The sequence below is a fragment of the Diprion similis genome, chromosome 1, assembly GCF_021155765.1.
Source record: "Diprion similis isolate iyDipSimi1 chromosome 1, iyDipSimi1.1, whole genome shotgun sequence".
NCBI lineage: Eukaryota > Metazoa > Arthropoda > Insecta > Hymenoptera > Diprionidae > Diprion > Diprion similis.
In genome coordinates, this window is record NC_060105.1 from 12,579,052 (window position 1) to 12,605,691 (window position 26,640).

The 26,640-nt window shown below is 34.2% G+C and overlaps 1 long non-coding RNA gene across 1 annotated transcript; it reads right to left on the minus strand.

Moving 5' to 3' along the window:
- LOC124408255 lies at positions 1-26,640 on the minus strand. The gene is made up of 3 exons (XR_006929406.1): positions 26,384-26,640; positions 7,123-7,230; positions 1-300 (listed from the first exon to the last, which is right to left on the minus strand). It is a non-coding gene; the product is annotated as an uncharacterized LOC124408255 (long non-coding RNA).

A 26,640-nucleotide genomic window follows, 5' to 3' on the forward strand; every position in this document is an offset into this window, starting at 1 on the left:
GGGCTCTCGGTCTAGCAGTCGGTGCAAAGAGATAAGAAGATCCAGCCAAAACGTCGCTTATTGAGATAACTTTTTCACTCTTGGAATACGACGATCATCACATAATACGAAAGAGATCGTGTATACACAACTCACAACTCAGTGTGTGTTTACAACAAGAATACTTTCACTCTTCAAGGCGCTATTTACAATGAATCGAATTATAGTCGCCTATAAATGTTCCCGTATATTAATCATTTTGTTATTTGTATTTCCAATGAATCTTCTCTGCTTCACCATATGGCCACCAGTCAACGTAATCTGTATAACAAATAAAGAGATATTTTTCTTTAAATTTTAGTCCACTTGTTTTCTTAGTGTAATACATTTTCATAATCAACAATCGACGTCAGAATTTCAGGGAAGCATAAATATTAGGTAATGAAGACATGGGACAAAAGATTGTGCAGTTCTAATGGTAGATTTACACTCAATCGTTATCAGTGCGTATTGATCGAGTTACAATTGTGATCTCGAAAAACTATCGAAATCAAATTTCTCGATCCCCAAAATTTCACTTTCTGAGTTATAAAGAAAAATGAAATATATTTCTTTACCAGCGCTTTGTCAATGACCTGCTACAGAAAAATTGAGATTATGACCCACACAGTACATTTACCTCTGATCGACGTACCTTCGACATCCATGATGGATATGTAATACCTCTATTAGACATTCATTTCAACCGAAATGAGGTACATTAGAGATCTATTATAGATTCAAATGTTCGTTTGTTATACATCTAGTAGAACTTTATTGAGAGGGTATCGTTTCTACAAGTTCGTTTCTATAAGTGGCAACCTTACAAGTTCGCTTCTCGCGATTAACTTTGAAAGCTTCGTTTCTACTAGTTGCTATCCTACAAGTTCGTTTCTACAAGTGCCGATACCTAGAAGTTCATTTCTACAAGTGGCAACCATACAAGTTCGTTTCTGCAAGTACCGATACCTAGAAGTTCATTTCTACAAGTGGCGACCATACAAGTTCGCTTCTACAAGTGCCGATACCTAGAAGTTCATTTCTACAAGTGGCAACCATACAAGTTCGTTTCTGCAAGTACCGATACCTAGAAGTTCATTTCTACAAGTGGCGACCATACAAGTTCGCTTCTACAAGTGCCGATACCTAGAAGTTCATTTCTACAAGTGGCGACCATACAAGTTCGCTTCTACAAGTGCCGATACCTAGAAGTTCATTTCTACAAGTGGCAACCATACAAGTTCGTTTCTGCAAGTACCGATACCTAGAAGTTCATTTCTACAAGTGGCGACCATACAAGTTCGCTTCTACAAGTGCCGATACCTAGAAGTTCATTTCTACAAGTGGCAACCATACAAGTTCGTTTCTGCAAGTACCGATACCTAGAAGTTCATTTCTACTAGTTGCTATCCTACAAGTTCGCTTCTACAAGTGCCAATACCTGGAAGTTCGTTTCTACAAGTGGCGACCATACAAGTTCGTTTCTACAAGTGCCGATTTTCAGATCACAGATCTCCGTTAGAGATGTCGTGGATTTTGTAGAAAAAAAACTTAAACCTCCAATGGATATCTTTTCCATACATTCTTGCCGTACATCCCGATCTCATAAGAATTTACGGATCTGTGATATGCAGAGTTTTACTAGATATCAATGGATTTTGTAGAGAAGAAATTGATACCTTTGATCGACGTTATTTTCCATCATTCACTCCTGGGTCCGTTTACCTTACGTCATCAAAAATATTGCACATTGCGTTCTACCCCAGACAAGAAGGTCACGGCCTACGTAATATAGGCACTTAATAATGAGAGCCGGACACATCAATATCGGACGAAATTCAGAGTAAACGAAAGGACAGAATTGTTGGGGCGTTGTATGATTGAGAACTCTCCTTTATTACGAGAGAGGAGAGCGACCATTCGCCACCTGGTGGTTGTCTATGGTACCACCTCTTATGTGTATGGATATTCATAGACATCCAATGAATATCCATGACCGGTTTAATCTGACCGTAGATATTGTGGATTCCAGTAGATGTCTATACGAGATCCACGATCAATATGGACCTTTTATGGAGTTTTGGATCCTGTATTGACCTCTAACATACGGAGTATTCCATGTGGAGAAAGTTGACTAAAACTTTGAAAAAGTTATTTTTTCCTATTTTCATGGAGTCCACTTGATTTTCGAAAAATTCATGTGATTTCAAAAGTATATTCACTTGATGGCATCAAGAGGCGACTCTCTGGATTTTGAATTTCTAAGAACTTCAGGAGTATATATATCTTCCAGATCATACACATGAGTTAGGCTAGAAGATAAAAAAAAATACTCATTTTCCTGACATTGCTGGACTATTTTTGGAGCTTGTTACAATTTCACCATCTCGACATCAATTTCGTTTCATAGGTGACTCTCAAAACTATGCAAGTGACCCCCATTATCTAGCCTAAAGCAGTCTTGATACCCAGGATTGCTGTATCATCGAATGGCAGTATATTTTTCTCGTGGAATCGCGTCCTTCTTCAACATCTTGCCTTCCTGTCTAACCACCTGCAGCGTTAAAACAATCGATTTCATGAAATCCAACACAATTCGGCACTGGCATACTCGGATAGTTGTTCGATTTTTTTTTTTCAGTTCAAAACGCGTATTGAATGACAGCGAACTTCAGTACACGGTGAATACCAGACCAACAACTCCTTCTTCTTCTTCCTTCGTGGCTATATCCCGTTAGGGCAAGTGCCAACGGCCCCCAACTCCTGAAGACGAGAGCAGGTTTGAGTGCAAGAAATGACATCAATGGACTTAGATATATCAGCCCTAAGGAGTGGCTGGAGAAAGGAAAGTTGATCCAAAGTCCTCTTTCGCCGCCAAATTGGACAGACATATAAATTCCACTTTGATTTTTGGCGTCCGTAACTATAAATTGATGGTGAAAATAAGACTCTTTTGCAGTAAAGCTCGAGAAATCAAACCAAGTGACAAGAAATAGTTTTTTCAAATTTCACCATAACGCACCACTGTTTTCGACTCCTAGGAAGATCAGATCGATGGACAAGTATAATAATTCGAAAGTCACCTTCTAATGCCATCTATGAAGAGTCCTTTCAGAATTTCAGCAGCTTTTCAAAGATTGCGCTTGCTTCATAGAAATGAGAAAAAATTAAAAATAAAATTCCTAAATGTTTTAACTATACTTAAGAAGCTCCACTTTTTGTAGCGATTTGTCAAGAAGGTACTATGAAAAAGTATTTTGCAATGTTCTTTATAATCAAAAAACCGTATGTACTGGAAGTTGGAAAAGGTATTTCATAGTTTTCCAATATTGTTATATGTTGAATAATCTTAAAATTTGTTTGTGAGTCATTTAAGTTAATGGAAACTGTCTCCATAATTGAAAATTTTTTATAATTTTTTCATACAATAAATTTTTACATTTTCCAAATTTCAATTTTGATCAGAAGTATCAACGGATGTTTAAAGTATATCTCTGATTTTTTTAACTAAAAACACCAACGGATGATGCACCAACGGAATCAAAATCAAATTTGACATCAGTGTGTCAAAGAATGGTTTACATCTGACAAAACATGACTGAGCACTTACAGACTTTTATATGTCCTGAATTCTTCCACTGCACCCTCCATCTTTGGCGATGGTTTTACAACACATGTTTCATTCTCTTATGCACACACCACATTCAACACATAAATTCTCAATTATTTTCAAACCCTCTCCAGAGCTGACTGAAAGACAACAGAAACGACTCAAGTCTCGATGCTATAATTGCAGGAATCATGCTTTCCAGTCTTATCTAAAAGTCCAACTGTTACGTAAGTCCATATCAGGAAACCAATTAACCGATGTGCAGTTACATAAGTATCACATCCACGTGCCATTACTGATTACGGCAATCATGTTGAACTATATTCGCACTTCGTGAACGCAGATGTGTGTGCAGAATTTATTGGTCTTAATTTGCTTAACACGGATAATTCACTCAGCACTACTTAAGCGCGAATGAGACGATTGCTTCGAGTGTAGCGCACTTTCATCATTGAAGCTTGTATCTTACAAATTTTAGTTTACATATTTTTATCTGTAACCCAAACCAAGAATGAGGCGTTTTCAACGATTCCCAGTATGTATTCAGATAGTAAAAAACTACTTTCTGACTTCTAAATTATTTTTTTTCGAGGTCACTCATCGACATTTTGTATTCACCATTGGATTAACATTCTCCAGTTTAATTCACACCACACTCTTGTATATAAGAAGAGTATAATGACAGGATTAATGGATACGGGTTTAAAGTTAACGGAAGCCCAGAAATAAGAATTTTTACTTAATCTCAGACACGTTGATACACAATGTCCATCTAATACACTTGAATAAACAAACAAAAGCAAATAGGGTTAACAAATTATACAACGCTAGTAGATTTAAAGAGTTATAGTAACACTGTGTTACTATATGTTGAAGGCCTGTCTGACGATATACAAAAAAATCCTTAATAAGCACGACATGAAAGTGGTATTCAGGAATACCAGCTCAAATTGGTTCCAATTTAAAATAGGAAATACCGTTGTAAGATCAGTCAAACGATGTACACCAGATCGACTGTCTTAACTATGATAGCAATTATGTGGGACAAGTGTTTCAACGTTTACACAAGAGAGTTTATGCACACGAAAAATGATGAATTATAATGAAGCCTGTTCATACCCACGAGTCTTGATTCTTCAATTGTTTATTGCACAGAGAAATGATAATCTCTATCCTATTGACAGATTTGGATTCCTTTCATGTTAATAAAATGGCGAATATTTTACGTTAACTATGGTTTCATAAAGAGAAAAAAAGCTTATTTTGAGGCACCCTAATCTGCATATCCAAAAAGTGGCTTCCGCAACTTTAAGATGTCAAAAACACGCGTTTTAAGATATTATTCAGACATCAAAACATTCAATAATTATCAGTTTTGTGCTCCCTGGGTAGGCAATTGTTTGCCATCCAAAACTCATGAACATAAGCTATAATCTATGTTGTATTGAAAAATGAGATCAATGGAAGTGACAAGAGACATTCTATTCCATAACATGATACACTAGCAACTGTAATAGGTGAAATTTGTAACGAACTGTCTGAAAAAATGCGATTATACGAAACGTGAAATATTCTGGTGATCCATTACGTTCTGGCAGATGATTCCATCATTTTACACTCAAAAATAAACAAACTAAAAATCGTTCCGATAACATATCATATATTCTGAATATTGTAAAAAATTAGTTGCATTCCGAATCAAAAGAACGACTTGAAAGTAAGGTTTAAAGTAATCTGTTGCTGATCAAGTTACATTTCCAGTAATCCTTTACAACACCATGATGGTACCAATATTAATTTCATGACCTCAAAACGCAGTTATTGATCCGATCACTCCCATCTATCAAGGAAATAAACAGTTGAAAGAATTTGTTCGCCAAAAAAAATTGATGGTTGCATACGAATAATTGAAACGCGTAAAGGCTGGAAAAAAATTCGGAATGAAATCTGGCAGCATTGCGTAATGCTCAATGAATAGAAAGAGTAAAGCTGAATAAGCATGTCACAAAGTACCTCACAGCTTTTTATTCAGCAATTGCAGTAATTAAATTTGTATAAAAATAAGATTTTTCGGTTGAATATTTTGAAAACTTTCTATCTCAGTATTTTCGGCCATTAGTTGGACACCGTCATTTACAACAATCGATTTTTCTTGGGGCCTATCACAGATATCATGTTGAAAACAAGACTAGGTACTTGGATACCAATCAAACATACGAAAAGTAATATTTTTGTTTATAGTTCATGAATAATTTATTGTATTTTTTTTTTTTTTATCAATATTCTATATCCTAATAACTCGAAGATATATACAAATGGATGCGTTTTTCAGTTTACTTTCTGATTATGCTTTGAAATTTAATTTTCAAATGATACGCCTACACGAACATCCACTGAATTACCGTATTTAATTTTCTATACAAGTTATCTTACACTCAGTGATGGTGTCAATTTCGCACCTACAAAGATTATAAAAAACTGTAATGACTTCTTGTAATTTATCTTGCACTCAGTGACGGTGTCAATTTCGCACCTACAAAGATTATAAAAAACTGTAATGACTTCTGGGAGAGCCATTACGTGATATCTTGAATTACGAAAATTTTTTTCATTCATTCCCCAAAACGATAAAAAAGTGATTATTTACAAAATTATCTAATTCACTTTTAAATAAATATTTAAATCAAGAATATTGTTGAGTGTTTTATAACATTTATCGAATGAAAAATTCGTCATCAACCAAATTCAAATGATCCCAATAAAGAATTGAGTATGTATAAAATCGGGGTTCCCAAAAAAAAAAAATTACGCATAGTATAAATTCACCGACATTAGGGTGTCGCAAAAAAATCGACTATCTTCTTTTTTTTTTGAGTCACGTGTGCTAAAATGTTAATTTTTGATGTTTTAAGAGCCCACTCCAAAGGACAGCTCAAAAAAAAGTTTTTAAGAGGTCGCTCCACATTTTTTAAAGCGTCAAAAATCGTCAAAATTCGAATTTTTTCTTTTTTTTTTAAATTTTTTTTCTCGTTACGGTATAATTTTATAGACTGAAATAAAATGAGTTTCCGAAAGTTTCAGTTCAAAATTTGAATTTTGAAAGGTCGCTCATAATTTTTTTTAATTTGTTGGGGCATTTCTTTAGATTTTTTCGAGCGACCTTTTAATATTCATATTAAAATTTCATAAATTTTTATTCTTTCATTTAATAAAAAAAAATCAATAAAAATACACCACGACATGAATTAAAAATCAAACTGAATGAAAACATGAAAAGAAGAAGAGAAAAAAAATTTTGAAATCTGTTTTAATGTATTCAATTCTCAAATGTAATTGACATTCCTATATCAGCAGAACTGATAGCAAGATTAGTATGCAAAAAAGTAGCCTGCTGATTGCAATTGTAAACTGAACAATATTAGAAAAGGAACAACAGCTAAGTATAATTGGTTTTCAATTTGTGAAATATCGAAGTAAAAAAAGTCTGTACTAACACACATCGGTTACGGGCTGTTTCGCAGTACTTCCTGCTTCAAAAACAGATCTGCAAACGGCGTTTCAGCCGCTTACTGCACAGGCCATTCACAAGCTCAAAGGACAACCTGTAACAGAAAATATTTGGGGCTATTTAGTTTATAGTCTATAAGAAAAAATTTATTTGGTTGAGATGCAGATTTTTTAAAGATTACACTGAGTTATGAAAATTTTTAAATTATCGGGTCTTTAGCCCTTATCACTTTGGATAAAAACGTTGATTAATTTTGTCACTTCATTTTTGAATTGGACTTTCGTCTTCGAATTCTTAGCACGTGAGAAAAACGATGGCTAACATCTTTTTTGTGTGAAAAAGTCTGATCTTGCCGAATATGAAATCTATAGTAAATTAAATTCGTACGAAGTGCCAGAAAACATCTTTTTTTTACTTTTTAAGACATGTATATATGGTATTCCACAAGAAACGAGGCGGGTTTCAGGCGACGGTCAACGAACTTAACGTCAAGCTGAAGTCTCATTCCTTATCATCTTGTGAAAAGTCTTTCATAATTTTGGATTGTAAATAATTTTTGACTCCTTGTAAATCGAGATTAAAGGGATTTTCCTTCGATTCTCTTAAAAATTTTACCAAACACAGTTCAAGTTGTCAAAAATAAGTGGTATAATTTTCAGCTGGCAGTTTTTTGTTGTTTGTCAGTAATAGTAATAATTATTGAGAAGATCTGATACAAAATTTTAAGTTTTTTTTTTACCAATAATTTATTGCTGATAAAGAAAAAAAAGCTGAGAATCATTCAACACTTTTTTCACAAATAAGAGGCAAGATAAAAAAATTGTTTTTTTTTTTCTGTTCCGAAGAATAGATATTTTTAACTATATTTTGAAAGTGGTATAATTTTCACATAAATTTAAAGTTTTTTGAATATTGAAAAAAATAAATCGTGTACTAATTTTCCGATTTGGTTATGTGTAAGAATTAAACATTTCAGAGAATATTCTAACGTTTTTAAAATCGAATGAAAATAGTATCGTAATTAAATCTATCTAAATCTTCTAGTAATATAGAACATATTCAGAAAATTCCAGATGCATGTAATTTTTATTAATTAAAATATAAAAAATTTCAAGATTCACTTCGAAATATCCGTTTCCCCGGACAAAATAATGAGAGGAACAATTTTTTTGTTTACTCTCTGTAACAGAAACAAACAATTTACCAGAGATTTTCTTTTTAATATTCCAAAAATTTGTAATTTCTTTGAAAATTTCAAAGTATACTAAAAAATCAGAAATCACTTCAGACATACATGAATGTGCAGTAACAATAATGTGAAGTAACAAGAAACGTGTGTTTCTTCGTCTCCTGAGGATCTACCACAAAATGGATCTCATATTCGCTAATATCAGACTTTTACACAAAACAAAAATCACTGGATCATATTTTTTCCCGATGACAGTGACTGCCAAAAATTCTAAGACAAATGTCCAATTCGGAAAATTAACAAAAATGATCAACGTCTGTCTCGTTGATAGTTAAGGCTTGACATAAAAATAGAAGGATTTTGTGAAATTTTAGTCAAATAAAAAATTTTACCCGTAGACGAATTATGAAGTCAACATATCAAACGTTCTTTCTCTCAAATTAGAGTCATCTGCAAAATGATACGACGGGTGTTGAATTATTTCAGAACAACAATTGCGATAAACGTGCGGCACTCACTGATAGATATTAATCAATACTGCGAATTTCATGTCAGCCTTACACCTCGATATCAATTCGCCTTTGGTGAGCCGTCTGTGTTTTACTCGCATCTCAATTGGAGCGAATGAGTTCGCTGCACACAACTAAGAATTTCATGTTGATCTCGTATTTCAGGTTCAATATCATGATGAGTCACCAGCTACGTCATGTCGCCCTCATAAATCATCCCGATCCTTACTCCAGCACTGTGCGTATCAGATTTCTTAGTCGCGTTCGACGTATAGAGTAGTTTTTTCAATCACCTGAAGCCGACATCTCCAAAGCAAAGCGAGATTTGAATGACAAGTAAAACTCTATATAGTTTTTTTTTTTGGAATCGTGTACTATTTGGCATTCGATCCTGGAATATTATTTCAGATAATTTAACGATCAAATTAAAAAAAAAAAAAAACATTGGAAGGTGCATGAAATATCCTTCAAATTCGTATGATTTTTAAAACAAATTCAGGACAATCTGCGGCAGTTCTAGTCTTCCGTATCCGTCAAAAACTTGCACTAAAAAATTCTATCCTGTGAGAAATTACACTATAGATAATACTAAGAAAATGTCGAAAGAGTTTGATATTTAAATAAAAGCGAGACTCAGATATAAAAAATGCGATCTCTACCAAAAATTTTCATTTACAATTTGGTCACCAAAAGTGTCAGAAATAAATTTCAAGTTTGATTGCACATAGAAATATCGATTTTCACGATATGAATTGTGTACATTAAAAATCGATTAGGATTTTTGAAAAATCTTTACGATGACACGTCAACTAATTTCCACCATTTTTTATGAGCCATGAGGTCACGTTCTAACCAGAAGTTGTTGGAACAATTCAAGTCAAGAAGTCATACCTAGACTATTTCCAAGTTTAGGAAAATGGAGAAAAAAAAAACTGGGCTAGATCAATATTAGTAACGAAGGCGCGAGTTACTTGAAGGTTGTTGTACTGCACTTTGACATGGAAAATTTAAATCTTTTCTATCGAAGTAACGGCTTCATTTTTTGCTCTCCCCGAGCTTGCATCAATAATCATCGTAATAAGACGCTAGTAAACTTCGATGTTGTGTACAATTATACCTGCAATAGCTGATAAAATCTTATCACGTCTCAGTAAACATTGCATCTGATAAAAAATATATATATACAAATTTGCGCTATATTAACCCGTTTACATTACAATAAAAATATTGACTCAAAGTCAGGAGTAAAAAAATTCTTTCGGTTATATTTCAGAAATTGAGTTTTATTTTCCATCAAGATATTTATTTTCTCGCAACGTGAGAAGACTTCTACAAAGTAAACAGCGGTAATCGATTTTTCAGAAAATTTTACACCCATTTTGTGGGGCAAAGTGGGTCCCGTAAAATTTATGACAGATGAAAAAATTTGGGGGCAAAGTGGGCTCCCAGAAATATTTTAAACAACGAGGAATAATATCGATTACCTGAACTTTTTATTAAACATGAATTATTCGGAAATTATTATTACTCTAAACATTTTATTCTGATTTTAGTAATTATTTTTTTGAGGGGCCCACTTTGCCTCACCTTCCCCTACGTAATTTACAATTATTTGATATGCCGTTGGTATCGAGAAAATTGTAAAAAAACGAAAATCAAGACTGTACTCTATAGTGTAGAAAAAGCAAATGGATTAATTAGTTAACAAACGACGTTAATTACTTCGGGTGAACACTTCTTCCGTGAAAGAACCATCAATAACGATAATAATTAATTATTCAACTTACTGAAAACGTCAGAAGATTCTGTTCACTAATCACATTCAATCAACAATATGCACTAGATTTATCGGTTTAGCATATTGACTAGAAAACTGTTTCGGGAGAATGAAAAAAATTCAGCAGTAATATTTCAAACGAGCTCCGAAGTGTTCGGATTCGGTCGCGTGACTGTCGTGATAGCAAACCGTCTTGCTTACTAAGTCACACTGCGCGCCGCGCCGTCTCGAAAATTCTCTGTTCTGATTCGTACAAGGAATTATAATTGCCAATTTGGTTGACCACGATAAGTCATAAGCATTAGCTACCTAAATAAACTGATAACCTGAATCTTATCTGCTACAGTAAAGCCATAGGCCAAGCTTTTGCGCAAATCCTTATATACATGTAGTATGTAGAAATCAGACTTGAGTATACATGAACGTGTCGCAAAAAAAATTTTGTTTCTTCTTCCCCTTAATTCACGCGGGGACGCTCAACGTCTCTTATTTTTTTGCAGATTTTTATTTATTAAACTACATTTTTCGTTACAACTGCCGAGATATTTGGTTCCACACGATCTCTGAAACATTTCTGAGTTAAAAGAAAAATGTGAAAAAATAGATGATCAAAGTTCGTACTTTTTCAAGGAAAAAAGCATTTTTTGCTAATCAATTACCAATTTTTGTACAAAGTTAATACACACAAAAAAATTTGCAGACTTTTCTCAAATTTTTTTTTGCCCGGTTTTATTTATCAGCTATATTGGATCCGCCATTTTGAATTCGAGTATAGATTCGTAATCAGCGAAAATCATGAAGTAAACTTAAATGAAGTGACCTAAAAAATCTTCGCGGAGGAAAAAAATGGTCATTAGTACAATAACAGATTGATATTTCAAACTATTTTCTGAAGCATAAGAGGGTCTATGAACTCATTAAGAATGTATAAAACTCATTTAGTGGAATTCAGAGACATTCTTTAAGAAGTGAGTTAATGAAAAGTCAGAGATATATTATCGATTTTTTTTATTTGTTCAATTCCCTGAGATCCTCAGATAAATAAGGGGGCAAAATGTATCAAAAATGTTAAAAAATGGTGGAGCTATTCGCCCGTAAGTGCGCAGCTGTGTTCCACACAATCGTTGATGGTATAAGTTCCTACACTTGATCAGAGGTTTAGAAAGTATAATACAAAATTTTTATTTATCATAGGGAATGAATCACCTAGGTTAAAATTAGTGGACCATTCAACGATTCAACGATAGCAATTAGACGCTTTAAACGATTAACTTCAATTCTTAACGATCATATTATTCGACAAACAAAATTTGGAACGTAAGTTTTTCAATGCGATTTGTGGGAAAATGGTTTGAAAGTTTGTAATTGAAATTGGGACTAAACTTCGTGTAACTTCCGCAAATATTCGATTTTTTATAGGTTATGGGCTCGAAACATTCTTAACAGTTGAGGCTATTCTAAAATGAAGGAAAAAAATCGTTTTTCGGAAAATTTTTCAGAGTAGGTATGTACCCCTTTAAAGCAGTCTTTTTCCTCAACTTCGTACAGATCTTCATATCAATCATAAGTTGCCATAATCATACCAAATGAGACTTCATTCTGGACAATATTGTCATCGGAATTGTAAAATTATCTCTTCACCCCGATACATTGTTATTTTCTAAAAATAGGGTAAATCCACTTACACTTATCCATTTCAGGATAAATTCTACCCATCGACATTCGGTTCTGTGAGCTATAAAGGTTCCTGAGAAGTGATGAAGAGTCAACCATTCGTGAAACACGAGGCAAATGTCGATCAGCAAACTGACTTCTCGAATGTTAAATTGTTAGTGGATTCCAATATCGACTTTATGTCCTTAATCAAAAAAATTCAGGCTTAGTTACGCCAATTTAAATTGCTCGTATCGCACTTACACGATATGGGATACACTGTAGACTGAATCCAATCTGGATACATTTGATGAAAACTTTTGTAGATTTATTCTAACGTGTATCTATTAGTTACTGTTTCAGTGATGAATATTTGGCACATTCACCTTACGTATGGTAAAAGAGAAGTGAATGACGCGTATCACTTATCGTCGTGGGCGTGGACGAAATGCTATAAATAACAGCAACCGAAGGGTAGGAATTATCTTGGGCTAGATGCCAGGTCAAGTTCTTAGAAAAATGGGTCATTTTTGTTGATGAAAGTTGAGCCACGGATGTGCAGAGAATGTTATATCTACCTGATTAGACTAATCTCCGGTCGATACGGTATCTGCAGGCTTCAATATATCAAGAACCTGAGATACTGTTGAAGATAAGAGTGCAAAATGTACGGGGATATCAGTTTTTACAACCTACTTCTCGACCAGCGATATATGCTTACTGTGTCGTAGAGGGATTCCACTGTCTAAGTCAGTATCAAACTATGATATTTGTCTAGCGATAAAGATACACTATCGTTTGACACGTCTCATCTGCATGTGACATAACTTATACTAATATTGTAAAGAGTTAAAATTTCTTTGTTTGTTGTAGAGGATATAATGTCTGGTACGCTGAACCGATTTTAAAGATTCTTTCACTGATAAGGAAAATCGCGAAGTGTCAGTCTCCGATTTTTATTAAACTTGGGAGGAATGTTGAGTAAATGTTATGTTAAGGTAAAAAGTTGGTGGAAACTGTTTTCAAGATCGTTGATGGATCTGGCCAAGAAAATTCGAAAGTCGAAGCGACGAATTCAAAACTTGGTTTCCATATTTATTTCTGAAGGAGGTACTCATCGACTTTCATTGTCAGAATTGCCATCACTACGTGATTTTCGGATTAAATATTCACTCTCAGAAAATCAAAGTTGGGTAATCTTGTTATCGATTTTGAATTCGTCGCTTCGAATTTCGAATTTTCGTGGTCAGATTCATGATCAGCGATCTCGAAAACAGCTTCTACATACTTTTGGTGAAAATCGATTGATTTTTCGTTATTTACGTCGGCCATATTGGGTCTGCCATTTTGAACTTTTCAATTTGGAGTTCAAATTTGAAAAGAGCAACGTCAGAAAGCCGAAGAAATCGAGTTTGCCTGTAATCCGTACATTAAGCCCTATTATGCACAGGAATTATCAAAAATAGCATTTAAAAAGCGAATTTCACTCTCTTAAAATTAATTTCCACTGATATAAAAAAATACGTATTTCTCATTTTAGCGTTCTTGACATTCTAGCCAAGTTTCATCAAAATCGGAGGCAGACACATCTCGGATGTTCCTGGTGAGTAACTGAAGCTATAATTCATTTTGATAAAAGTGAGTTTTTAGTTTGCGCAAGTTTCAAGCGAAGAGACGTCTACTTACGTGATTAAGTGTACATTTAACTTAGATTTGTCTATCTGTCCGAAGTCGTGACACGGTCACCTATTTTTATATAATAAAGCGCAAAGAAACTATTTCACTGATGTTTTCAGCACGTTAAGAAAGAAAATATAGAGCATTTTTCTGAAAGAATATTAAGGGGACATTCTGGTTAAAGAAAAAAAAAACTATTTCCCATAAACATCACTTTCGTGTACATACTATGTACATTCAGAAGTAGTATACAACATTTTATTCAGGTCGTAGAGCTCTAAAAATATGTAAATAATGCGATGCAATATACGAGCGTACGCAGCTGGTGTTTTGGCAGCTGCTGAGTTTTAGCGGTACGCTCTTGTTTACCCTTTTTCTTGATATATATCTGATTCTTACACGTGTTATTCTCAGTTTTAGAAGCAGTTGAAAGTCAAATTTCGTTTAGAAAGTTTGTGTGTAGTACAACATAAGACTGCGTACACGATGGATAAAAAAAAGTAGTAAAACTATTAGAAAAAAAAATTGTCAAAATTGCAGCAACCATCGTTAAAAGTTATGAAAATGATGGTCGTTTCAATTGGCAAAACAGCAGTTGATCTCGCGGTATTGCGACAGCTGATCGTTGCAACGTCGATGCTTCCAAGAAACACAGAGCAGAGCTTAGATTGTTTAGAAAGTTAATTTAGATTGAAAATCTTATTTTGAAGAGCAGGAAGGAATAACGTATGCAGTAGGCATAACTGATTGAGGGTAAGATGCTATTTCATGAATTCATACATTTTTTTGATGACAAAAAAAGTTTAGACACGTTTTTTGACCTGGCGTACACGGTTTTGGAAATACTACTAGACCGATCGAGCTCAAATTTTGAGGAATTATTCTACACACATACCTAGTTTCAGTGTGAGCCAGAATTATGAATAGTCATTCATGTTTTACCTTTTTTTTTTACAATTTAATTTGCAAAAAAGAGTCAAAAAATTAAAAATTCAGCTTTTTTTTAACCCAAAATGATTGATTGTGGATCAAGAGGTAGCGGCCGACTTATATTTTAATATCCATTTTGAATTTTTTGTTTCAGATATTCCAGAGTCGATATATCGCCATATCACCGCTTTACATCAAAAAGAAAAAATAGAAAAAAGATCATTTTTGACTTTTTATTTTTATATGCGAACTATCATATACTCAAATATTAAAATTCACTTACGAATTTTACTAGTAAAAAAATTATCTTTAAAATATAGCCAATAAACCCAGAATGCCCCCTTAAAGAACATTTCAATCGCGTTTTAATAATAATTGATACTACATAACAGAATAACTCAGAAAGTAGTTTTTAATGTAATTTTTTATCATTATCTTCCAAGAAGCCAGCAATTGGATAACTTGAGAGCAGAAGGAACACCACGAATTTGGATCGAAACTATACTAATTATGAAGACAATATTGTGCTTTTGTATTTACAGAATTCATGCATTTGTTCATTAAATAGCTAACATATAGTGGTATTTTAATTTCACATGGGCTATTAGGATCAATATTATGTATCAACATCGCACGACGCTTGGTTACTCAATAAATTAAAGTTACTATTATAAGTCATAAATGTATTGTTGCAAGATGAGAGATTTTATCTCGATATCCAAGGTCAGCTGCTCAGAACTGTAATATTCATAATTTGGCAAAAACCCAAACAAAGAATCACTTGGGCCATACAGCTTAACAATTATCAAATAACAAAAGGCGTTGAAATGAATTATGTATTGAAAAAACAATGGCATACTGACTAATTTTACACAAAAAGAACTATTTGAGGTTAACTGCGGAACGAACTGAACCTATTCATGTCTTATAAATGTAAGCATCCCCAAAATCAATTACGCACGTCATCCTTTGTGTAAGCCTAGATCGTCGTCTGCATGAAAGTTACAACTATCTATCAGTCTCTCTATCATTCGGATTTATTCTCTAAGCAATTATTAGAAGCTCTTACCAATAGCACGCAATGTATGATTCGTGTATCTGGCTCTTTCGGAGACATTATTTTACTGTGAACATAATAAAACCACTTTTTTGAATGAGTGAAAACAACAATGTACCCGGTGCCTTAGAGAACACGTCGAGAAGCACCAAACACAGTCAATGACCAGAGAGACTCACGAATCAAAACAAAAACAATGGACTATATGGTGTCAATATCGACGTGGTGGCGAGAAGTCTACTGACAAAACAATTTCCTAGTTAGATCATTAGCGGAGAAAAAGATCGGCAGTCTACTTAATAAAAATTTACTCAAATTTTCACATAGTTTGTTGTCACCTATTGTATTACACATTTCTAGAATTAATCTTTTTCTGAAGTCCTTTTCTCGGCCGAGGATACAAGCCTCATTGCTCATTGCACATTGTTGCAATGGTTAGAAGCTAATGTTGATCGCACTTATTATACCCGAGCTTTTTAAACAAACTTTTACTTAAAAGTGTCTATTTCAGGTTATTCCTTTGAATGTTTTGGATCTGATACGATAAATACTCACAAAGTTCACTGGACAGATCGTACTGACAATGAAACTCAAAGCTTTTCCAACAACGATTGATGACATTTTCGCGAGTATAATACAAATGGTATCAAAAGGTACACAAAATTGTGTAATTGAATAATTGAATTTAACTACTTGAAGGCAAGGATGAAACAATAGCGTGGACCTTAAAACAGTCATTTTTGAATTTTTACCGACTCACCACCCAAATCAATTCCAAATAATTAAAAGAAAAATTTTTTTTCTTTTAATTTTCTCTTAAAATTCTCTGCCGCTTGTGGATCGAAGGATAGCCGTTCTCTTGAAACACTTAGCAATCAAGTCCCGTTGCGTCGTTTCCAGCCCACGTGCCAGCTGTCACTCGCTTCAAAATCGTGAACACCCAAGAAACTAGTAAAACCCAACACCTTCCCTTTTATAAAGGGCCCAGAAGCAGCTATTTTCCAGACAGCGTGCGCATAATTCGATTTTACGCACGCGTGTGAGTGCGCAAAATGTTCTACTCCCACATTGTGAAACAACGTGCGTAAAGTAAATTCTGGCTGGCGCCAATATAATCGATATTGAAGACTATTTTCAGTACGAGAACGTTGGCTTTGTGACGATTATGACCTTCTCCAATTTTCCGATGATTCTAAAAATCTTTAGTTTTCTTATATTATTGACGTTTTTTTTTCTCATGATTTTTGTGCTCCATCTGGAAATTCAAACTGGAATAACGAAAATTTTTAAGGGACAGTGACCAGTAAGTTGGGATGAAATGACTGACATAAGGATTCTTTCAAATATTGTGTGCAAATTTTGCATAAATTTCCTCACATTTCAAGTCATTTAGTGTGGTTTTAAATTCTTTACACTAATTTTATTGAGAAATAATTGGCCACGTTTTATACTGTCAAGTGTTTTCCACCCCAAATGACACACATTAGCACTTCCATTCTATGGCCATGCACAGAAATTTCTCGCGATTATGTTTGAGATTAGGAAATAAAACATTCAGCACTCTCCTTTGCCTCATTTGAAACGTTTGTTGTCGATCGCGAATCCTGATAACGTTAGAATTTTTTATATAGTCGCACGCTCATATAAAAAGTGAGACTTATCAGTTCACTTACAAAAAATTTCTTCTGGAAATTGTTTTATACAAAAACATTTTAAATTTGAACCTATTAAATATATTTTTGTTTAGATAAAGCATATTTTGCAATAGGTTTTTATTCAAATAGCTCATTTATCTGGGTGCTGATTAGCGGGTTTAGAAAGTATTGTTCTTATTTCCACACATACCGCACGACTACTCGCAGCTCGCCAAGCCATAAAAGTTCAAATTCTTCATTTTCTTCAAGAGTATAATAAACTTATTGCTATTGCATTGTCAAGCCAAATTAATAAGAGAAATAAACCATTTTGATCCGGAGTGATCGAGAAGAATTTATTCAGAGTATTACCTCGTTATTAGAGCGGGTTAAGGCGGTTAGGGGAATAGAGTCCCAAGAAACTCGGCACCCGAGCATTCCCCCACTACTGCCTGGAGAGCTCAGGAATCGCATGTGCGTGCGTGTGCCGATGATCATCAGCACTTCACGTTATAGGAGAATCACAGATCGTATAACGAGGACTCGGCACCAAAGTTGAAGGACTTCAGGTACGCAGGTAGAATTGGGGAAGCTATAAAACTCCCTGAAGGGGAACGGAGGTGAAATTTTCTTATAACGAGGTAGTATAATGAATTATTTTCGAAGAATAGTGCTGTAGCGTCGGAAAACTTTCCAACACGGAAGGCTTCCGTGATTCTATATGAAAAGAAATAAGGATTGGAGGATGAAATATGGAACGAAATAAATTTGTCTAAATACTCAATTGAGCCAAGAGAAATTCTTGCTATTTATTGGCTCACAGGGGAAAAGCCACCGAGGCATAAAAACCCCATATTATTAGAGTAGTAAAGTTGTGTCAAGAGTGTATGAGGTGTTAGTGTACGATCAATGGTTGTGTCTCGCAAGTGGAGAGCTGCCGTGAGATTCAGAGGCCGAAGGCGTGAATCTACGGAGGTTCGATCGGCTGACGAGAACCTGATGTTTAAATTGGAGAGGAGAGGAAGGGAACAAGAGAGTTCCGAGCGCGACTGGAATGGCCGGAGACTCGAATCGGACTGACCAACCGAGCGTCGATTCCCGGTCAGTTATTTATTCTTCCAACGATCAGCGCCATCTTTGGGGTAATCGACGATCCACCCAATCGCACCCCCGCGATCGCGCCTAAACTTACCGCGGCTTGTTGGTAGCGGTACGAGCGGTAGAGATTTCGGGTATCAGATGGTGTAGAAAGTACGCGCGGACATGGGAAAGGTAAGGATTGATACGGTCTGAACAGTGTTTTACAATTAATTATGCACGATTTTACCGAAAGTATAAATTTTTGTTATTAAATTCCACCAACCTCAAGATGAAATCATTTTTCTTTCAACCTGATGAAGTTACGACGCGGGCACTCAATTTTTCGTCAGTTTAGCTTATCAAGCAGCACCCGGTATATAAATTTGATCTTTCAACAAGTCTGTTGTCGAAAAAATATTTGAGTAACTTTGGTGGATTTTTTTGTCGCTATTCAGTGATAGATTTGATAGTTACTTGGAAAGACGTTCAATATCGCATAAATCATGGTTAATAATCACTTTATTGCCAAGGCATCACATACACGCTCGTGTCGTAAGTACCAAACATGACGGAATGGTGTCATAAAGTAATTTTTTTTTATTATTATTTTCATTCTATTAGGTAAATATTTACTGTTGAAAGAAAGTGTTTCTAGTATTTTTGAGGTCAAGGAATCCGATTAAGAATTCATGAAAAGTAATTTTTTTCGTATCCATACACTTTTCAGTCCTCGAAGTTGACAAATTTTTTATCACATTCTTAAATGGCGTCATAGAAAAGTTTTTGTGATTTTTTCTAAGACTCTCCAGGATTTTTTAAGGAATTTAGAACGCATTTATATGTGCAATTTCTTACTTCATAGGTTAGAGATAAATGTAGAACGTCTTAATTGCTCTCATCACGGTCGTTCTTCGTATATCAATCAATGAAATGAATATCGTTTCGTAGCATATCATAGAATTCCTCGCCAAAAGAAACAGTTCATGTTTTTTTTTCCATAAGACTAACCTATTGAGACGAAGTGAAACCTTAGTTCACTACATTTTTCTTGTAGGTGAGATACGGTATCTAACAGTATAGTTCAAGAACCGTGTTCCATGCTTTGTCGTCGGTATTCGCAGTCTCGTACAAACTCATTGACAGAACCCCGATATTTTTCTGTGAAATTTCGTAAAAACAAATTCTTGTTTTTCGAGTTATTGATCCTCAACACTTTTAACGTCTTCAATGATACATTGGAAGACGTTGTTTACAATGTTGCGCAGAAGTTGGGTTCCGTATATGAATCACTTCGTATACAAAAGGCAGCAAAAATATTGATGATAGAAAATTTGATTTTCCTGGTCATATTTTATTTACTTATTTTCACTTACAATAAAAAGCTCCATTATACGAATTATTGTGGACTCTTACAGGCAAAAAGTTGCTGTTGGATCTACTGCAACAATCTCCAGCAAAATGGGAAACTGGCACAATTTTGGCTGTTAAAGTTCACACAGCAGCAATACTGCGAATTAGTGGATTGCCACTCAAGTTTATCAAGGACAAAAGTGCCAGTTGCGAAAACAGAATTTTTTTATGCACCTAAACTCAGTTAATAAAAAAATTCTGTTGAACGATAAAAATAAAGGCACACTTCTCAAAACTTAATGAATATTAATTGTATGTTCATACGACAAGTTCAGATGATACGAAACAGAAGTCGCCGTAGATCGGTTAAAACGGGTTTCTATAACTATGAAACAACAAGAATGATCGAGAACTCGAATGAAGCGAGCTTGGACGATTGAGACTCTATTGCAGTTGTCATTTCTCTTATTGTTAGCAACAATAAATTTTTTTATTCGCACTGTAATATTGCACCTGTTATAATAAAAATCCCTGTAAACATTTTCGATAGATTTGTATTACTGTGACATCATACTGTGAAATCACTAGTTCATTTTTATTCTTATGTAAATTGTATACAACACTAGCGGTTGACTGATCCAGAGTTATAATTGTTCTATAACATTGTTACATAACCCAACAAGCATAAATCTATGTAGCTATATATAACAGAACACAGGTATCAGGCCGTCATTTAATCAGGGAAGCATCAATTGATACATGGAATTGACATTAAACGTAACTATTCTTGTGTATCCATAGTAATATTGGAAGAATAATCAGGCTCTGTTTTGTGTAATTTCGGGATTACAAAAATATTCTAATAATACTAGTAAAATCAGTAAAATGATGTTACCGTTTATGCAAGCTTTTGAATCTTCCACTTTTCGCTGTACAGCATTTATGAAACCAAGAGCTGTATGGATTATTTTTCGTTTTAAATGATGTAACGAAAAAAAATACTCGTATTCAAGAGTTCACAAAAAATAAGGATCTTTCGCGAGCCGGACGGTAGGATACAAAAAAGTAAAAGTAATACGATCAACTTCGAGGTCTATAAATACATGATCCACTACTGTAGAGGACGCCGTAAAGCACGAAGATCCGAGCGATCGACACGTGGAGGAACCGAGCTCATCTGCACAGGGCCGCATATTACTGAAAATAAAAATTCTCAAAAGAGAAATTTTTTGCAGTAAGTCTTTATTTATTTATTTTTTTTTGTTTGAAAAATAATTGCATGACACACAATATTTAATGAAGGCATTTGAAGTTGCGTAAAGAATTTCAGAGCTTGTTTATCCTGAAATATATCTACCTTCGGGTCAAGTAGCATGATCGAAGTCGTTTCAAAGTTTAAATGTGACTTGTACACCGTGTAACAATTTCAACGTGGGTGACGCCAGCGAAGACAGATAAGAAGACAAAGGATGGAAAACGAGATTGCAGATAATACGAAGCATTGTGACGGGACGATAGCCAAGTATTTCACAAGTTATGCATTTTGCAATGCTTCTTTTTGACGCGTAGAAGGGTAGGCTTGTTGGCTGAAGTGGGAAGTGAACACCGAAGGGCAAGATAATGTTTTGGCTGGAGTTGTTTGAACAGATAACTAAATTTTGTATTCAATATAAAGTCAAGTATAAGCCACATCTCATTGTCAGTGGAACCTTTGTACGAACTTTGTTGAAATATTTTTTATCAACCCATCAAAATATAAATAGAGTAACCAAATGTTTGGAAAACAGATTCATGAGATATATTCATTCATTTATACTTCGTATATCAGAACCTCACAATGGTCCTAAAAATGGACTTATTTTCTACATATTTGTAAAGAAATCTCTGTACACGTACGGTGAAATTAAACAGCATATCAGGATGGAGAGATTCTCATTTTTATAATGGAATTTTTTAATGAATTCAACTTTTACAAGCGAAGTTGCTGTAGAATGACTCCCTGATTTTTTCGAACCTTAATTTTTTTCACCATAGAGTTTCAGAAAACGCATTAATTCGTATAAGTTAATTGATTGTAATTGATCTTGATTGAAGGTGTCAACGTCAAGTAAAGATGGAAAGAAAAATTTCACCAAATATTGAAAAGAAACAAATAACGGATTCCATCGAACTATCTTGACTCTGAGTTTACATTTTTTCTTCTCTTTCCAATTATCGTTACGGCTTGTCATAGTTTCTTAGATATATATTGACACTTTCCTACTTTTATGAAACATATAAGAAAACATTTTTTTCGATTCTCCAATACCAACGGTTACAACTTCTAAATAAAGGATTGAACCATCTCAGGCATAATATTACAAGTTTTTGCATAAATTCCGGAATTTCGTTTAAGCATATCAAAAGTTTGTGAAAATTTTTTTTTTGCCGATCGAGATTTTTTATTCATTTTGTCTATAACTGTGTATTCTACGGGTTAAAGAAAGTTTTGAAAATTTATTCACACACAAAGCAATCATTTTTACGATACAAATTTTTGCTGTACCTACAAGTCTTTAATTTTAAAGTACGATCGTTTGAAAAATTTGAATATCAAGAAGTCCAAATTCGGTAGCTACGAATCGGAAGCTGAAAATAATCTATAATAATTCACAAAAATTTCGTACACTAGGTAAAATACCATAATAAATCGGTGAGTAAATCCAAGAGCGTGAGGATCAGGACTTGTTCGAATTGACGTCGATTACCCGATCTAAAAATTGTCACAGATGCGGATAAACACGAAAATATATAAGAAATCAATCTTGAGATGACAATCCAATCAAGGTTAATTCAGTACAATGAAGTGATTCATTTTTAAACTCTAACGACTCTTTGGCGAAGTATTTTTTCTGAAATGCCTTGTTTCAAGTATTTCGAAAATTCTTCTCACGAGATAAAGAGTATAAGAGGTGGTTTTTACTCCTTAAACTGAACTCAACTGAGCTTAAATTGCCGGTATGAAAAATTAAATTAATTCACTTAGTATTAAAAATAAAATTAAATTAAATTAGGGTTTAAATAGTGACTTTGTCTGTTTGTAATTCAACACTTGTGCGATAAAATAGTTCGTTCACAGAAAATTGGTCAAACGTTCTATGATTTATACGAGACACGTTCTAATGTACACGGGGATACAATTCAATCAGAATTCTACCAATATTCGCCATGATGAACTTTAGGGGGTTGCATACAGTCAGGATGCCCAAAAAATCGATTTTTCAAGAATTTTTTTGAGAATATCCTTTAACTTATTGAAGTAAAAATTTGAATACATATTATAGTGAGTCTTAACTGTATTTTAACATTTTTTATTTGTAAAAATAATTATTTTGAAAGTTGATAGAGTTGATCGGGATCTTCGGGAGCACCTCTAAAAAAAGCGTCTTGAGGTGAGCACAATATCTTTGGACTGAATAATATAAAATGAAAAAACCAAAAATATTTCATTATTATAATGTATTATCTTGTAATCGATCGAAGGAATAAGAGAAATAATAAGTTTTGACAAAATGGTGGCTTCTCAAAGACCAAAAATCAATTTTCGACCAAAATTCAGGCCTTAAATTGTTTATAAAATGGCAAATATTTATCAGTGAGAAAAAACCTTCGATCAATTACTAAAAAATATACTTAAAAAGCTTGTTTCGAAATTTGAGACTGATCGAATAAACCGTTTCCCAGAAATCTTGCTCAACGACTTTAAAAACACAGTTTTGAAAAAAACGCGCTTAAAGTTCCAGAAGTACAGGAAATTTTTTTTTTTTTTCTTAATTGACAGAGTTGTCAGTATTCGCCGGTTGACAAGAAATTTTCTGTGTGTCTGTACTTAAATATACATACATAACGAAAATAAAATACAATAAAAATCGATTGTTTGAAACTTTCAACTGACTACTTTTCTTCCGATGGGTTTGAAACAAGGATATATTTTTGTGGGTGACTGTAGATTGGGAGTGAGAATGACTCAAGGTCATGCCAAAGCGTCACGCGCTTGGTGGGCTGGTGCGTGTTCCAGTCAGGGTATATTTCGGTGGGGCAGACACCCAACTTACATGTTTTGTAAGTTTTAACAAAAAACAATGTATTCGCAACGAATTACATTTATTTTGTCCTCTAGGGAAGACTCCACTGATATTGAATGAAAAAATGATCAAAAATCAATTTTGATACTAAGGTTTAACTAGAAATCCTTTGTTTTTTCAAAATATTTTCAGTATATTTTTATGATTGATCAATTTATGAATATTACTGCCGATATTTCAACGTTGGTAACTAACCTAGGTGTTAAAAAAACGTTATTATGCTGTTAAAGAAATTATAAGTTGTAAATATTGTATATTTCCTCAAAAAGAGTTGAAGTAACTTTGGCTTATTACAATTAAAGCTGAATTCAATTTCGAAAGTAAAGGAAGTTATACTAACCTGGCTAAACGTGTGACGCAAACCTTCTTCAAAAATTTTAGGGATTTTATTTTTGTGGTTAGTAATATTCTACACGCCTATTGCGATTGGTTGAAATTATAGATTTTTGATCACGCCGATTTTGAGCGTGAAATTTGTAGACAATATGCGCAAAATGACGAAGCTGAAGTTAGTAACGTTACTCTAACGGAACATCAGGGAAAAACTTCATTATTGTTTAATTTTAGAATAACTTTCAATGAGTTCGTTTTTTCAAAATATGAATCTGTTTTGTTTATTGTGCTCTACTCAATTTCGGTATGATCTTGAAGGTGTGATGTAACGATTTTCTCTTAACGTTACTAACTTCAACCTCATGCAAAATGAAGGATCTCCCATTTATATCAAACTAGTTAAATATTCCGAGAGATAAGGGTTCTGAAGCATTTGGATAAATTTTGTGATTTCGAGGAAGTTAAAAATTGGCATTGTCTGATTTATTGCGGATGATATTGCTTGGAAGAATTTTGAAAAATAACGATTGAAATTAAAAACCGATATTTTCTTTTGCATAAAAGTTAAACCGTTAAAGTGACATATTTCCTTTTTTTTTATCCAAATAAATTCCAAACTACTCAAGTTTCAGTGAGAAACCGAGATCTTGACTTCCATCAAAATTGCTAGTATAAGCTTACTCAATTGTCCCATTTGAATGGCATTATACTATGAATATTACATAAAGCGATTAATTTTTCAAACGTTGTCCTTGCAAATTACGGTAAATTAACCAGAAGTTTTCCAACTAACGCTAAAAAACTTGCGAATAGCCTTCATCCGAAATTTTCATTTCAAACATATTCTTTCTTCTCAAAAGTAGCAACTGCAAATGTTAAGGCTATAAAATTTCGGTATTTTTTGCAATACATAGAATTATATCATATTATAATAATTTATCGTATAAGTTGTAATTTTTGTGCAGTGCGAAAACGAAAAATACATAATTTTTTTCGTTAATTATTTGAATACACGACGAAAAAAAATGGATTTCATCCTGAATTTCGAAGAAATTCAATGAAGTTACGGATAGAGTGGCAAATAAAAAATACTTGACACATTAATTTTACGTGTAAGAGAATTCTCGTTGCATAATTTTCAAATTTGAAACAGCATTCATCGAATTCATGATACAGAAAGACTTCTTCAATTTATTTCAACACATGGTACATAAATGAGCGTGCATTGCCTGTACTTTAATATAACCTTGCACAAAATTGCATCTAAGCAGAGTAACCAGATCATAAGTGCAACGCAAGTTTCTGCACTGACGTAACTCACAACGACACGCAGTGTTTTTACCCGCCCAAGAAAATGAAAGTGACAATAGTTTAGTCACGATGTCACTGTTAACGAATAATTGAACGTTGCGAAATAAATTGGAGAAATTCACTCGCATTACGATTCTTCTTGGTACCGAGGTTTGCACGTCATGTTCAACGTTTTGAAAATCGCCGCCAATTACCATATCAGTCTAAATTTCTAAACTTTTTCGTTACAAAGACCCTTTGACATACGGCAAGAAGATTTTGGAACAGTGAAACAGATTTTCGTAACACACACAGTGCCTGAACCACGAACGCAAAGCAATACAAAAACAAAACAAAAAAGTCTGTACCGAGTATCGGAAAAGAAAGTAGAACGCCTAGTAACATAGGTCAGGAACATGGTTTCATAAAATCCAAGTCATCTGGAATTCGCAAGAATTCAATTTCCATCATCGTAAGTGAAGCTGCGCTTGGTACTTGACGCAACAGGAAAGTACATCATAGAATTCTATAAATACATGCGCGACACCGGATGCAGAATTTGCGGTTCATGATGTAGGATCATGCACAACCAGTACATATCGACACAAACTGAAATATAATTTCTGAAAAGCTCCGATTTCTACCTTTCTCCGAAGCTCCACTTGGTACCGTTGAGGTCAACATGTAGTCCAGGATTACATCCACCGAACCCGTTCGCACTAGGCCTCGCGAGTAAAAAGGTTGCTCAGGAAAACTACTCGGTTCGTTTCTAACTGTTCCGTTCCAGCGCCTGATGCAGTCGAACAACTACACAGCTGAGGCACTCTCAACGGTGACTCTGCGAAAATACCACTGGACTGGACACCGTCAGCCAGAAGGCCGTTTTACACTGACTGCACGC